Consider the following 15,614-nt stretch of genomic DNA (forward strand, 5'->3'; position numbering starts at 1 on the left):
GGGTGCATCACAAATCCTGCTCAGTACCAGTCTGCTTCCTTCTTCATTTACATGCAAAACCTGACTCACTGTTTATCAGTCAAACCTGTGCACAACACTGATGTGATCAGACAGCTGCAGAATCACTATTAATGTGCAGCCGAAGTGGTGCATCTTTTCTTCAGCTTGATCTCAGATATTAGGAGGTGCTGAATGAATGAGCCATGGAGGTTAAGTGGAGCTCATCCATACCCATGAGCTACAGTTGGGTCGGGGTAAGGTCGGGTGCTACATGCATTCTAAAGCAGCTTGGACTGAGAGACAGTACATTTGAAACAGCTGATAACGTTTTGTGTAAATCCTGCACTGGAACAGTCTAGTTGAGCACAAAGAACTTCTCAAGTCAAGTTAGGCCCTGAGTCTTGTTTGTAGCCATCCAGGGCTAGTCCTGTCAACGTTGCTGTATTCTAACAGTAACATGCTGTACCCTTTCCCCCTGGCAGTGGATTATCTATTCAGGAAATACACTAAATAAATAAGTGTCCTGTGGGCCAAGTCATCACCCTCAGCAGGGACAGAGACAATGTGCACTTCCTTTTCAGAGTCTGACACCTCCTCTAACTACCTCTTGATATGAGCCTAAACAAACCTTCTACTAGAAAATTGAGGGTAAGGCCAAAAGTGTGCTCCCACGACTGCACATTGACTACACTGTGAAGAATAGTGATATATTTGTAAATACATTTCTGATGATGAACATGTAGCATTAGCTACAGGCTGGACATAATATCTCAGTCAATTGTGTTTCTTTATCGGTGGCTCCAACGGCATTATACTCTAATCTTAAAACCAAGGAGACAAAGTCAAATAGCAGCCAAATTGCTCTCACACAGCACAGTAATCCTTTGAAACTTGGAACATTTCCCTAAAGACGCATTACCTGTCAAATTGGATAAGCAAACATTTAATTTTCATGTAGTTTGAGGTTGCACAGAGGATAACAGCATTTAGCTGCACTGTTGAACCTATACACTCACCCCATACCTGCACCTAATGCTCCCTGAATATAAAGCAGTGCTCTATTTCACATGGAATAAGACCAAAAACATGCCCCAAACTCACTGCTTTGATGAACATATTAGTCATTCAGGACAGTAGTTCCCAACCTTTTTCATTTACTGTACCACCATCTGAATGTTGCTCTGCCCAGGTAGCCCCGAAGTATCCTCTCATGTGCATTTTACCAGTAACCCTATGGTCTCATGAATCTTCTCAAGTAACCCTGTGGATAGGCCAAGTACCCGCAGGGGTTCTATTACTCCTGCTTGGGAACCACTGATTTAGCAGAGACTCTTATGCAAAGCAACTATGGTTAAGTGCCTTGCTCAAGAGCACATCAACAGATTTACACTTAGTCTGCTTGGGGATTCGAATTAGCAACCTTTCGGTTACTGGCCCAACACTCTTAACTTCTAGGCTACCTGTTATCAATCATATCAGTGCAGTTGATGCTTTTTATTCCCATTGTAAACCACCTTAAAGTAGAGTAATCCACCACAGTTTAAAAATCTGCATTTAAACCCCATTTTTAGCCTTTGGCTTAGAATGTAATCTGTTATGAATTTTTTGTACCTTTTCCATGTTTTCCAAAACATATTTTTGTAAATATGTTTTTATACGTGTGTGCATGTATGTGTATGAATGCATGCGTGGCCATGTATGTGTATGACTGAGTGAGTGTCCATGTATGTGTATGAATGAGTGTCCATGTATGTGTATGAATGAGTGAGTGTCCATGTATGTGTATGAATGAGTGAGTGTCCATGTATGTGTATGAATGAGTGAGTGTCCATGTATGTGTATGAATGAGTGAGTGTCCATGTATGTGTATGACTGAGTGAGTGTCCATGTATGTGTATGACTGAGTGAGTGTCCATGTATGTGTATGAATGCATGCGTGTCCATGTATGTGTATGAATGCATGCGTGTCCATGTATGTGTATGAATGCATGCGTGTCCATGTATGTGTATGACTGAGTGAGTGTCCATGTATGTGTATGAATGCATGCGTGTCCATGTATGTGTATGACTGAGTGAGTGTCCATGTATGTGTATGAATGCATGCGTGTCCATGTATGTGTATGAATGCATGCGTGTCCATGTATGTGTATGAATGCATGCGTGTCCATGTATGTGTATGAATGCATGCGTGTCCATGTATGTGTATGAATGCATGCGTGTCCATGTATGTGTATGAATGCATGCGTGTCCATGTATGTGTATGAATGCATGCGTGTCCATGTATGTGTATGACTGCATGCGTGTCCATGTATGTGTATGAATGCATGCGTGTCCATGTATGTGTATGAATGCATGCGTGTCCATGTATGTGTATGAATGCATGCGTGTCCATGTATGTGTATGAATGCATGCGTGTCCATGTATGTGTATGAATGCATGCGTGTCCATGTATGTGTATGAATGCATGCGTGTCCATGTATGTGTATGAATGCATGCGTGTCCATGTATGTGTATGAATGCATGCGTGTCCATGTATGTGTATGAATGCATGCGTGTCCATGTATGTGTATGAATGAGTGAGTGTCCATGTATGTGTATGAATGCATGCGTGTCCATGTATGTGTATGAATGCATGCGTGTCCATGTATGTGTATGAATGCATGCGTGTCCATGTATGTGTATGAATGCATGCGTGTCCATGTATGTGTATGAATGCATGCGTGTCCATGTATGTGTATGAATGCATGCGTGTCCATGTATGTGTATGAATGCATGCGTGTCCATGTATGTGTATGAATGCATGCGTGTCCCATGTGAATGCATGTATGAATGCATGCGTGTCCATGTATGTGTATGAATGCATGCGTGTCCATGTATGTGTATGAATGCATGCGTGTCCATGTATGTGTATGAATGCATGCGTGTCCATGTATGTGTATGAATGCATGCGTGTCCATGTATGTGTATGAATGCATGCGTGTCCATGTATGTGTATGAATGCATGCGTGTCCATGTATGTGTATGAATGAGTGAGTGTCCATGTATGTGTATGAATGCATGCGTGTCCATGTATGTGTATGAATGCATGCGTGTCCATGTATGTGTATGAATGCATGCGTGTCCATGTATGTGTATGAATGCATGCGTGTCCATGTATGTGTATGAATGCATGCGTGTCCATGTATGTGTATGAATGCATGCGTGTCCATGTATGTGTATGAATGAGTGAGTGTCCATGTATGTGTATGAATGCATGCGTGTCCATGTATGTGTATGAATGCATGCGTGTCCATGTATGTGTATGAATGCATGCGTGTCCATGTATGTGTATGAATGCATGCGTGTCCATGTATGTGTATGAATGCATGCGTGTCCATGTATGTGTATGAATGCATGCGTGTCCATGTATGTGTATGAATGCATGCGTGTCCATGTATGTGTATGAATGCATGCGTGTCCATGTATGTGTATGAATGCATGCGTGTCCATGTATGTGTATGAATGCATGCGTGTCCATGTATGTGTATGAATGCATGCGTGTCCGTGTATGTGTATGAATGCATGCGTGTCCATGTATGTGTATGAATGCATGCGTGTCCATGTATGTGTATGAATGCATGCGTGTCCGTGTATGTGTATGAATGCATGCGTGTCCATGTATGTGTATGAATGCATGCGTGTCCATGTATGTGTATGAATGCATGCGTGTCCATGTATGTGTATGAATGCATGCGTGTCCATGTATGTGTATGAATGCATGCGTGTCCATGTATGTGTATGAATGCATGCGTGTCCATGTATGTGTATGAATGCATGCGTGTCCATGTATGTGTATGAATGCATGCGTGTCCATGTATGTGTATGAATGCATGCGTGTCCATGTATGTGTATGAATGCATGCGTGTCCATGTATGTGTATGAATGCATGCGTGTCCATGTATGTGTATGGGTGTGTGTATATTTTCCTCTATGCCATATTCTCTGGTGCATGATTTTCCCTCTACACTTTGAGCAGTGCACTTTGAGCCCCAGTCTCCCAACATGAGCACCACGTATCTGAAATGTATAATCTTCGATGGGATGGCAGAGGCAGGGGGATTACCTGACACCGAGGTCAAGCATGCAAACATCCCACAGCCTGGCTGCTGATTTAACCTCCGCCAATACTCTTTCAAACCCTGGTCACACAGTGTAGAACTGCTGTACGCTCTCTCTCTAAGCCTCACTCTCTCTCTCTCTCTCTCTCTCTCTCTCTCTCTCTCTCTCTCTCTCTCTCTCTCTCTCTCTCTCTCTCTCTCTCTCTCTCTCTCTCTCTCTCTCTCTCTCTCTCTCTCTCTCTCTCTCTCTCTCTCTCTCTCTCTCTCTCTCTCTCTCTCTGTGTCGCTCTCTCTCTCTCTCTCTCTCTCTCTCTCTCTCTCTCTCTCTCTCTCTCTCTCTCTCTCTCTCTCTCTCTCTCTCTCTCTCTCTCTGTGTCTCTCTCTCTCTCTCTCTCTCTCTCTCTCTCTCTCTCTCTCTCTCTCTCTCTCTCTCTCTCTCTCTCTCTGTGTCGCTCTCTCTCTCTCTGTGTCTCTCTCTCTCTCTCTCTCTCTCTCTCTCTCTCTCTCTCTCTCTCTCTCTCTCTCTCTCTCTCTCTCTCTCTCTCTCTCTCTCTCTCTCTCTCTCTCTCTCTCTCTCTCTCTCTCTCTCTCTCTCTCTCTCTCTCTCTCTCTCTCTCTCTCTCTCTCTCTATCTATCTCATTCTCTTTCTTGCTCATTCTTTCTCTCATTCTCTCTCTCTCTCTCTCTCTCTCATTCTCTCTCTCCTTCTCTATCTCCTTCTCCCCCCTCTCTCATTCTCTCTCTCTCATTCGTTCTCTCTCTTTCTCTCTCTCCCTCTCTCTTTCTCCGTCCAGCCTAAGCCATCTCCAGCCTCTAAACCATGTTGACACTCTTGCTCTTGTAATGACGTGGCCTGTCAATGTCTATAAATTAATAGTGATGTATCCTCGCATTGGCCCTAAGATATTACCCTGGGACCACTGTAAATATCTTCCATTACAGGACATCAAGTTAACACAGCAAAAATAGGCCATATTTCCTCGGTGGGGATGTCTAGAGGTCAGATTTGCTATAAGTCTGAATCAGTGCAGAGTTTTCATGTTATTTCTTTAACACTTGAGATGCTATTGAAGAAAACTACCTAACAATATCACTGGTTTCATGCATAGTATGACTTCAGAAAATCATCACCAACCCCACCGGCAGATTGGTCCATCCATAATCTTCTCCTTCATAAAGACTTAAAGATGAAAAAAGCCCTGCTAGTTCATAAATCATTACAGAGCATGAAGTATTTCCTGACCACAATCCACAGGGTTTTAACTGCATACTCATCCCTACTACCGCTCCTTCATTCCATCAACCAAACTATCTTAGAACCGTCCCAATGAACCCTCACCTTTGAACCTGTTCTGACATCACTCTGACTCCATACTGATTGAAGCTTTTACAATCTGTCTTTCGACACGTACAGTTTAAGGTTTTTACATTTTTAATACATTTGCAGAAATGTCTAAAATCCTGTTTTTGCACTGTCATTATGGGTTATTGTCTGTAGATAGATGAGGGGAAAAAAACATTTTATAATAAGGCTGTAATGTAACAAAATGTGGAAAAAGTCAAGGGGTCTGCATACTTTCCAAATGCACTGTATCGTGGATTCTGAAGTGTGCAGATTATACAAGTGTGAAATCCCACCGTAGTCGTCAAAGCTTGTTGTTAAAGCACATGGATTTTAAAAAAATGTCCTTTGTTCCTATAGCTGCTATAACAGTCCCAGTCCCCTCTACACACAATGATTTACCTTGTTCCTATAGCTGCTATAACAGGCCCAGTCCCCTCTACACACAATGATTTACCTTGTTCCTATAGCTGCTATAACAGGCCCAGTCCCCTCTACACACAATGATTTACCTTGTTCCTATAGCTGCTATAACAGGCCCAGTCCCCTCTACACACAATGATTTACCTTGTTCCTATAGCTGCTATAACAGGCCCAGTCCCCTCTACACACAATGATTTACCTTGTTCCTATAGCTGCTATAACAGGCCCAGTCCCCTCTACACACAATGATTTACCTTGTTCCTATAGCTGCTATAACAGACCCAGTCCCCTCTACACACAATGATTTACCTTGTTCCTATAGCTGCTATAACAGGCCCAGTCCCCTCTACACACAATGATTTACCTTGTTCCTATAGCTGCTATAACAGGCCCAGTCCCCTCTACACACAATGATTTACCTTGTTCCTATAGCTGCTATAACAGGCCCAGTCCCCTCTACACAATGATTTACCTTGTTCCTATAGCTGCTATAACAGGCCCAGTCCCCTCTACACACAATGATTTACCTTGTTCCTATAGCTGCTATAACAGGCCCAGTCCCCTCTACACACAATGATTTCCCTTGTTCCTATAGCTGCTATAACAGACCCAGTCCCCTCTACACACAATGATTTACCTTGTTCCTATAGCTGCTATAACAGGCCCAGTCCCCTCTACACACAATGATTTCCCTTGTTCCTATAGCTGCTATAACAGGCCCAGTCCCCTCTACACACAATGATTTACCTTGTTCCTATAGCTGCTATAACAGTCCCAGTCCCCTCTACACACAATGATTTACCTTGTTTCTATAGCTGCTATAACAGGCCCAGTCCCCTCTACACACAATGATTTACCTTGTTCCTATAGCTGCTATAACAGGCCCAGTCCCCTCTACACACAATGATTTACCTTGTTCCTATAGCTGCTATAACAGGCCCAGTCCCCTCTACACACAATGATTTCCATTGTTCCTATAGCTGCTATAACAGGCCCAGTCCCCTCTACACACAATGATTTACCTTGTTCCTATAGCTGCTATAACAGGCCCAGTCCTCTTCACACACAATGATTTCCTTTGTTCCTATACCTGCTATAACAGGCCCAGTCCTCTTCACACACAATGATTTCCATTGTTCCTATAGCTGCTATAACAGGCCCAGTCCCCTTCACACACAATGATTTCCCTTGCTTCTATCGATGCTATATTAGCCCCAGTCCCCTCTACACAATCTTAGAAAAAAAGGTGCTATCTAGAACCCTAAATGTTTTTTTGGGCTGTCGCCATAGGAGAATCCTTTGAATAACCCTTTTTAGTTCTTAATTAAGGATCTGCCCCTTTTTTTCATTTTTGCCTAAAATTACATACCCAAATCTGCCTGTAGCTCAGGCCCTGAAGCAAGGATATGCATTTTATTGGTACCATTTGAAAGGAAACACTTTGAAGTCTGTGGAAATGTGAAAGTAATGAAGGAGAATATAGAACAATAGATCTGGTAAAAGATAATACAAAGAAAAAAACAATCGTTCTTTTGTATTTTTTTGTAGCATCATCTTTGAAATACAAGAGAAAGGCCATAATGTTTTGTTCCAGCCCAGGTTCCATTTAGATGTCGCCACTAGATGGCAGCAGTGTATTTGCAAAGTTTTACGCTGATCCAATGAACCATTGCATTTCTGTTCGAAATTTTGTATCAAGACTGCCCAAATGTGCCTAATTTGTTAATTAATATCTTTACATGTTCAAAATTGTGTACTCTCCTCAAACAATAGCATGGTTTTATTTCACTGTAATAGCTACTGTCAATTGGTCAGTGCAGTTAGAGTAACAAGAATTTAAGCTTTCTGCCAATATCAGATATGTCTATGTCCTGGGAAATGTTCTTGTTACTTACAACCTGATGCTAATCGCATTAGCCTATGTTAGCTCAGCCGTCCCATGGAAGGGACACCGATCATGAAGAGGTTTTAAAGGACCAAAGAGTTAACAAGCAATGTAACAGTCAGCTCAGTGCCACAATATCTGCCTTCGGAGTCTGCTCCAATCAAACTTTTCTGTATCCCAGTAAGTTTCACGCAATTAGATTTTCTCAGTCTTTTCTCTCTCAGTGAGCCTACGTGCCCAGAGGGCAGAGGTTAAGCCTGACTGCCGCTCTGCTGCTCGAGTGAGGAGGGGATAAGGTGTGAGTAGCTTTGGAGATGCACTCCCCTTTTCAGTCCCTCCAACTGACATCCCTAAATTCACTCTTGTTCTTGTTCTTATTCTGCACTGTCTGTCTAACTAACAACTGCCCTAACTTTGCCACACACACTCTCTCTCTCCCCATCCTGTAACATGAGACACAGAATCCCTTTCATCCATCAGCACCAAATGATGGTCTGTTTTAACAGAGAGCAGACAGACCGTATCGATCTCACCATTGACATACCGTGTAAATCAGAAGCATCAGAAATTCCCTAGTCAACCTGGCGGCATTAGTTATGGAGACAACAATGCCAATACAAATGGTGACTAATTGATTGCTTTGGCTGTGTGTGTGGCTGTGAATTATTAATTTACACACTAATTATATGCATCCAAGCCTCGAGGTTATGCCAAGAATGCCCTCCAGGACACCTACACCACCCGATGTTACAGGAAGGCCATAAAGATCATCAAGGACATCAACCACCCGAACCACTGCCTGTTCACCCCGCTATCATCCAGAAAGCGAGGTCAGTACAGGTGCATCAAAGCTGGGACCGAGAGACTGAAAAACAGCTTCTATCTCAAGGCCATCAGACTGTTAAACAGCCACCACTAACATTGAGTGGCTGCTGCCAACACACTGTCATTGACACTGACCCAACTCCAGCCATTTTAATAATGGGAATTGATGGGAAATGATGTAAATATATCACTAGCCACTTTAAACAATGCTACCTTATATAATGTTACTTACCCCACATTATTCATCTCATATGCATATGTATATACTGTACTCTACATCATCGACTGCATTCTTATGTAATACATGTATCACTAGCCACTTTAACTATGCCACTTTGTTTACTTTGTCTACACACTCATCTCATATGTATATACTGTACTCGATACCATATACTGTATGCTGCTCTGTACCATCACTCATTCATATATCCTTATGTACATATTCCTTATCCCCTTACACTGTGTATAAGACAGTAGTTTTGGAATTGTTAGTTAGATTACTTGTTGGTTATCACTGCATTGTCGGAACTAGAAGCACAAGCATTTCGCTACACTCGCATTAACATCTGCTAACCATGTGTATGTGACAAATACAATTTGATTTGATTTGATTTGAAGTGCAAGTAAAGAAATAGGACTACTAGTGACCATTCATCACACTACAAAGAGATAGGGCATGTTGAATAATTAAGCAATAAGGCACAAGGGGGTGTGGTATATGGCCATTGTACCACGACTAAGGGCTGTTCCTAAGCAAGCCACAACGTGGAGTGCCTGGACACAGCCCTTAGTCGTGGTATATTAGCCATATATCACAAACCCCAGAGGTGTCTTATTGCTATTATAAACTGGTTACAAATGTAATTAGAGCAGTAAAAATAAATGTTTTGTCATACTTGTGGTATACGGTCTGATATACCACATCTGTCAGCAAATCACCATTCAGGGCTCGAACCACCCAGTTTATAATTAATGATAAGAAATTGTCAACTTTATTACTCCTCTGTTTCCATCTGTTTTCTTCACTGCATTATGTAATCACTGCATATTCATACCTGATGCATAATAACATAGCACTAAAGCAACAATATTCACCAATTGACCTCATCCAAGGTGGAGTTCTGCACTGTAGTGCCGAGGAAGTGGGACCAGTCTCACCTGGTGGGTTAATTTTCATAGGCAGAGTGAGCCTGCCATGTTTGTGGGGTTAATATGGACATGTGTAGGAGCACAGAGCTACCGTAATCCCTGCTATCCCACAGATTCTCATTTTGTAGGTCAGACATCACGAGGAGGAAGAGGAGACTCATCTGACCCATATTTGGCCTGCTCATGGCAAAAATCTGCTCATAGATGGGCATAGAACACACATATACACACATGATGGCTTACAGCACAGACATAGAGCACGAAGACAGAGAGCACCAAACACAGTGAGACTCCACAACTCTCTGTCCGCACTAGCATATCTGCTGCGGTCAAAAACCACATTCCACATCCAATGATTCAGCTTCCAAATGTCTATGTGCAGGGCTGGAGGTTAAGGGCTTAAAAATGCAGACAAAGGGTGTTAAACTCGGAATCTAAAATTATGATTAGTTTTCAGGATAAATCCTTTGTGGCCCAGTCAAAGTTTGGCATTTAGGAGAGAGGGGTTCTGCGTAGCAGATAAGCTACCATTCTCTACCCAGGCTAATTGCCATAGCAGATCCATTTGCAAATGTAACAAATTGACTTGTCATGCTGGTGGCACATTTGGAGGCACAGCATGATTATTCTGGTGACTCTACCTTGTCAAGATAATGATCTGTCCAAAAAATGTATGCAGCCAAATGTATCATGGCCTCCAACTCACTGTCTCTCTCCCCCTCTCTTTCTTCCACCCATACTTGCTCTCGGTCTCTCTCTCTGATGTCATAAAGTTCTGCCGCAGCAACAGCAGGACTAAGGTAGCTGTTGCTGCAGCCAGGTTGAAAAGCTGCGGGAGTGCAGATTGATGTGAAATGGTTATTTCAAAATGGACAGTTTATACCGGCTTTTAAAAGCTTAATAGAAGGCTGGCTCAAGAGGATTATCCAACAGCTGCTGGAGGCCACAGTGGAAGAGAGAAATTAACATCTGCATGTGAGAGAGATCCCTCTCCGTCACTCTCTGACCATCTGACACATGCACACAGATCACAGATCACACGCACGGGACTGGAGTGACACAGACACGCATCTGTCTGTGTTCTGTTCTAGGATAGTGTTTTGTCTCTAATAGAGTGACAGCATTGCATGCTACCTGCCTACCTGCCTGTCTGCCTGTCTGCTTGCCTGTCTGCTTGCCTGCCTACCAACCTGCCTTTCTGCTTGCCTGCCTGCCTATCTGCCTGCCTGCTTTCCTGCCTACCTGCCTGTCTGCTTGTATGCCTACCTGCCTGTCTGCTTGCCTACCTATCTGCCTGTCTGCCTACCTGCCTGTCTGCTTGCCTGCCTATCTGCCTACCTGCCTGTCTGCTTGCCTGCCTATCTGCCTACCTGCCTGTCTGCTTGCTTACCTATCTGCCTGTCTGCCTACCTGCCTGTCTGCTTGCCTGCCTACCTGCCTGTCTGCTTGCCTGCCTGTCTGCCTACCTGCCTGTCTGCTTGCCTGCCTGTCTGCTTGCCTGCCTATCTGCCTGTCTGCCTACCTGCCTGTCTGCTTGCCTGCCTACCTGCCTGTCTGCTTGCCTGCCTGTCTGCCTACCTGCCTGTCTGCCTACCTGCCTGTCTGCTTGCCTGCCTATCTGCCTGTCTGCCTACCTGCCTGTCTGCTTGCCTGCCTGTCTGCTTGCCTGCCTACCTGCCTGTCTGCTTGCCTGCCTATCTGCCTGTCTGCCTACCTGCCTGTCTGCTTGCCTGCCTGTCTGCTTGCCTGCCTATCTGCCTGTCTGCCTACCTGCCTGTCTGCTTGCCTGCCTATCTGCCCGTCTGCCTACCTGCCTGTCTGCTTGCCTGCCTATCTGCCTGTCTGCCTACCTGCCTGTCTGCTTGCCTGCCTACCTGCCTGTCTGCTTGCCTGCCTATCTGCCTGTCTGCCTACCTGCCTGTCTGCTTGCCTGCCTATCTGCCTGTCTGCCTACCTGCCTGTCTGCTTGCCTGCCTATCTGCCCGTCTGCCTACCTGCCTGTCTGCTTGCCTGCCTGTCTGCTTGCCTGCCTACCTGCCTGTCTGCTTGCCTGCCTATCTGCCTGTCTGCCTACCTGCCTGTCTGCTTGCCTGCCTGTCTGCTTGCCTGCCTACCTGCCTGTCTGCTTGCCTGCCTATCTGTCTGTCTGCCTACCTGCCTGTCTGCTTGCCTGCCTATCTGCCTGTCTGCCTACCTGCCTGTCTGCTTGCCTGCCTGCCTACCAACCTGCCTTTCTGCTTGCCTGCCTGCCTATCTGCCTGCCTGCTTTCCTGCCTACCTGCCTGTCTGCTTGCCTGCCTATCTGCCTGTCTGCCTATCTGCCTGCTTGCTTTCCTTCCTACCTTCCTGTCTGCTCGCATGCCTGTCTGCTTGGCTGTTTGTCTGCCTGTCTGTCTGTCCGTCTGTTTCTTTCTCAGCGATGTCGCAGTGCTGCTCACATCCCCAGCCACCAGAGATAACTCTCAAATGTAGCTCAGTCCGCAAACAACGCATCCAACTTAAATGTCAAATGTGCATTTCATTGCCACTTGTCATCAAAATAGACTCATTGCTGTGTAAAAAGTAAGTAGCCCTAGCGGCAGTGCGGAGGGAATACCAAAAGGAGGAATGATGCTGCATTTTCTGTGATGGGGGGGACTCAATGTCATACAGTAGAGATGTGCCCTTGTCAGGCAGAGTGAACATGGGGTGAATTACAGTGTGATCAAGTTGAATGAACCAAACTGGGTACCGTATTGCTTACCTGCTTATGGCAGCACAATGTGACGAATGATTGCATGCCATAGCTCGGTGTCCTTCATAGAAGTTGGGGTACCTGGCGCTCTGTAATGCAATAGTTGTATGTTCAACTATTGCATACTCCTGAATACTCTGTTGCATAATCCTGACCCCTTTTTTGAAGTAGACTCTCTGTATAGTTAATGTAACAAGGGAGACAGTTTGCAATATTAACCTATCTTTCAATTAAAACAGCATGCATCATTGGGTTTCCAATAACATCTACCCACTGCTATTGTCATTGAATGCTTTGCATCGTTGCTTTTAATCTCTGACAGGTATGGTTTCTTGTAAACCTGTGAGGTGAAACTGCCATCTGAGGTGCTCTGCTTTGTGGATAACAGCATTAAACACACTCCTCCTTCCACATAAACACCCACTGTGAGATTGTTCAGGGAGATTGTAGAGTGAGATTGTAGAGTGAGATGATTAAACTGCATTCACACCTCTATTTAACTGCACTGAAGACTCATCGGCAGATCAGATCCTCAATGATCCCCCTTTATCTCTCCTCTCCTCCCCTCCCTCCCCCTCCTCTCGCCCCCTCTGGCGAGGCAGCGGCACCTGCTGTGGGCTGGAGAGATAAGATGGCCCAGGGACAAAAGATAAGAGAGAGAGGGTGACGGAGCGGCGGGTCGACCCGATCTGTCCAAAATTAAATTACGCCCCTGTTGTCGTCTGAGTTATAGCTATCGACAGGGCTGCAAGTATTAATGGAATAAGAGTTTGATATGCTGTCTGGCTGCGGCTGACAGGTCTGATACGGGTGCTAGGAGTGGTCACTCTCTCTCGCTCTCCCTTTATCTCTCTTCCTCTCTCTCTCTCAATTCAAAGGGCTTTATTAGCATGGGAAACATATTTTTACATTGCCAAAGCAAGTGAAATAGATAATAAACAAAAGTGAAATAAACAATAAAAAATTAACAGTAAACATTACACTCACAAAAGTTCCAAAGGAATAGAGACATTTCAAATGTCATATTATGGCTCTATACAGTGTTGTAATGATGAGCAAATAGTTAAAGTACAAAAGGGAAAATAAACAAATATAAATATGGGTTGTATTTACAATGGTGTCCGTTCTTCATGTTGCCCTTTTCTTGTGGCAACAGGTCACAAATATTGCTGTTGTGATGCACACTGTGGTATTTCACCCAATAGTTATGGGAGTTTATCAAAATGTGATTTGTTTTTAATTCTCTCTCTCTCACACACATGCTCTCTCTCTCTCTCTCTTTTTCTCTCTCACTCTCTCACTCTCTTTCTCCCTTGATCTTATCTCTCTGTTTCACTACCTATCTCTTTCTCGATATCTTTCTATCGCTCGCTCACTCTCATCCTATCTCTATCTGCACTGGAGCCAATGGGTACACATCAGTGTTCTCATACAGAGGCTTCAGAGGGACCTGAGCGCAGGAGAGGATGTTATGGAGCTCTTGTTTGTACATCTTACATCTTTCTACGTCTGCTTCCATTTGTTGAATAAATAATACATAAATCGCACAATGTGCATCATATGCATCACTTTCCATTTCCATTTGCACCAACCCCAAAGTACCTTACACTACCCCATCATTGCCTCAACTACTGTAGTAGTCTACACTACTGGAAGAGAGAGAGAGAGAGAGAGAGAGAGAGAGAGAGAGAGAGAGAGAGAGAGAGAGAGAGAGAGAGAGAGAGAGAGAGAGAGAGAGAGAGAGAGAGAGAGAGGGAGAGAGAGAGAGAGAGAGAGAGAGAGAGAGTGAGAGAGAGAGAGAGCAAACACTATTGTAAATACAACCATATATTTCCTTTTGTAGTTTAACTATTTGCTCAACTATTTTATACGTTACGACACTATATAGACATAATATGACATTTGAAATGTCTCTATTATTTTTGGAACTTTTGTGTAATGTTTTTTATTGTTCATTTCACTTTGTTTATCTATTTGTAAACACATGTTTTCCATGCCAATAAAGCCCCTTGAATTGAAGTGAGCAGGAGCGGGAGCAGGGAGGGGGAGCGGGCGGGGAGCGGGTGCGGGAGGGGAGTGGGGGGGAGTGGGATCGGGGGGGAGTGGGAGCGGGAGGGGGAGCGGAAGGGGGAGCAGGAGCGGGGAGGGAGGGAGCGGGAGCGGGAGGGAACGGGAGGGGGAGCTGGGGCGGGTGCGGGTGCGGGAGCGGGAGCGGGAGCGGGAGCGGGAGCGGGAGGGGGAGAGGGGAAGTGGAGGGGGCGGGGGGGGAGGAAGCGGGAGTGGGAGTGGGAGCGGGAGAGGGAGCGGGAGCGGGAGCGGGAGCGGGATGCGGAGGGGGTGAGCAAGAGGGAGAGGGAGAGGGAGCGGGAGCGAGCGAGAGGGAGAGGGAGCGGGAGCGAGCCAGCGAGAGGGAGAGGGAGTGGGAGCGGGAGGGAGCGGGAGCGAGAGGGAGTAGGAGCGAGGGCGGGAGCAGGAGGGGGAGGGGAGGGAGCGGGAGGGGGAGGGGGCGGGAGGGGAGGGAGGGATCGGGAGTGGGAGGGAGCGGGAGCGGGAGGGGAGGGGGAGCGGGTGGGGGAGGGAGCGGGAGTGGGAGGGAGCGGGAGGGGAGGGGGAGGGAGCGGGGCGAGAGGGAGCGAGCGAGAGGAGGGAGCAAGAGCGAAAGGGAGTGGGAGCGTGAGGGAGCGAGAGGGAGAGGGAGTGGGAGCGTGAGGGAGCGGGAGCGAGAGCGAGAGCGAGAGAGAGCGAGAGAGAGAGAGAGAGAGAGAGAGAGAGAGAGAGAGAGAGAGAGAGAGAGAGAGCACTGTGTTTCCTGTGGTTGCTGGTTATATAACTGTCTTTTTCTGTATTCTCACTCCGCCCAGGTATCTGCTGTCTGCCTGTGGATGGAGTTATAAATACATCTGCAGAGTGTCTTCAAAGCATGCCTGGGAGAGAGAAGAGAACATAGAGCACAGAGACAGATCCTCGGCAGCAGCTGCCATGTTTGTGTGTGCGGAGGAGGACATGACGTGACCCAGATAGAGACTGTTCAAATTCACTGCTACTGGCTACAGGTGAATCCACATCACCAGCATGTCAATTATCCCACCTTTGGCAAAGCTACTAGTCAGAGATTATTATCAATCAGCTATTAACTGAGCTTGTGATGTTCTCACCAC

General features: G+C 45.6%; 1 protein-coding gene across 2 annotated transcripts in view; it reads right to left on the reverse strand.

Annotated features, from left to right (window-relative positions):
• Positions 1–15,614, reverse strand: part of LOC124045644 (solute carrier family 12 member 5-like) — a 132,542-nt gene that overhangs the window by 62,153 nt on the left and 54,775 nt on the right. The window lies entirely within an intron of this gene.

This window comes from Oncorhynchus gorbuscha, linkage group LG10, assembly GCF_021184085.1.
Source record: "Oncorhynchus gorbuscha isolate QuinsamMale2020 ecotype Even-year linkage group LG10, OgorEven_v1.0, whole genome shotgun sequence".
In the NCBI taxonomy this organism is placed as follows: domain Eukaryota; kingdom Metazoa; phylum Chordata; class Actinopteri; order Salmoniformes; family Salmonidae; genus Oncorhynchus; species Oncorhynchus gorbuscha.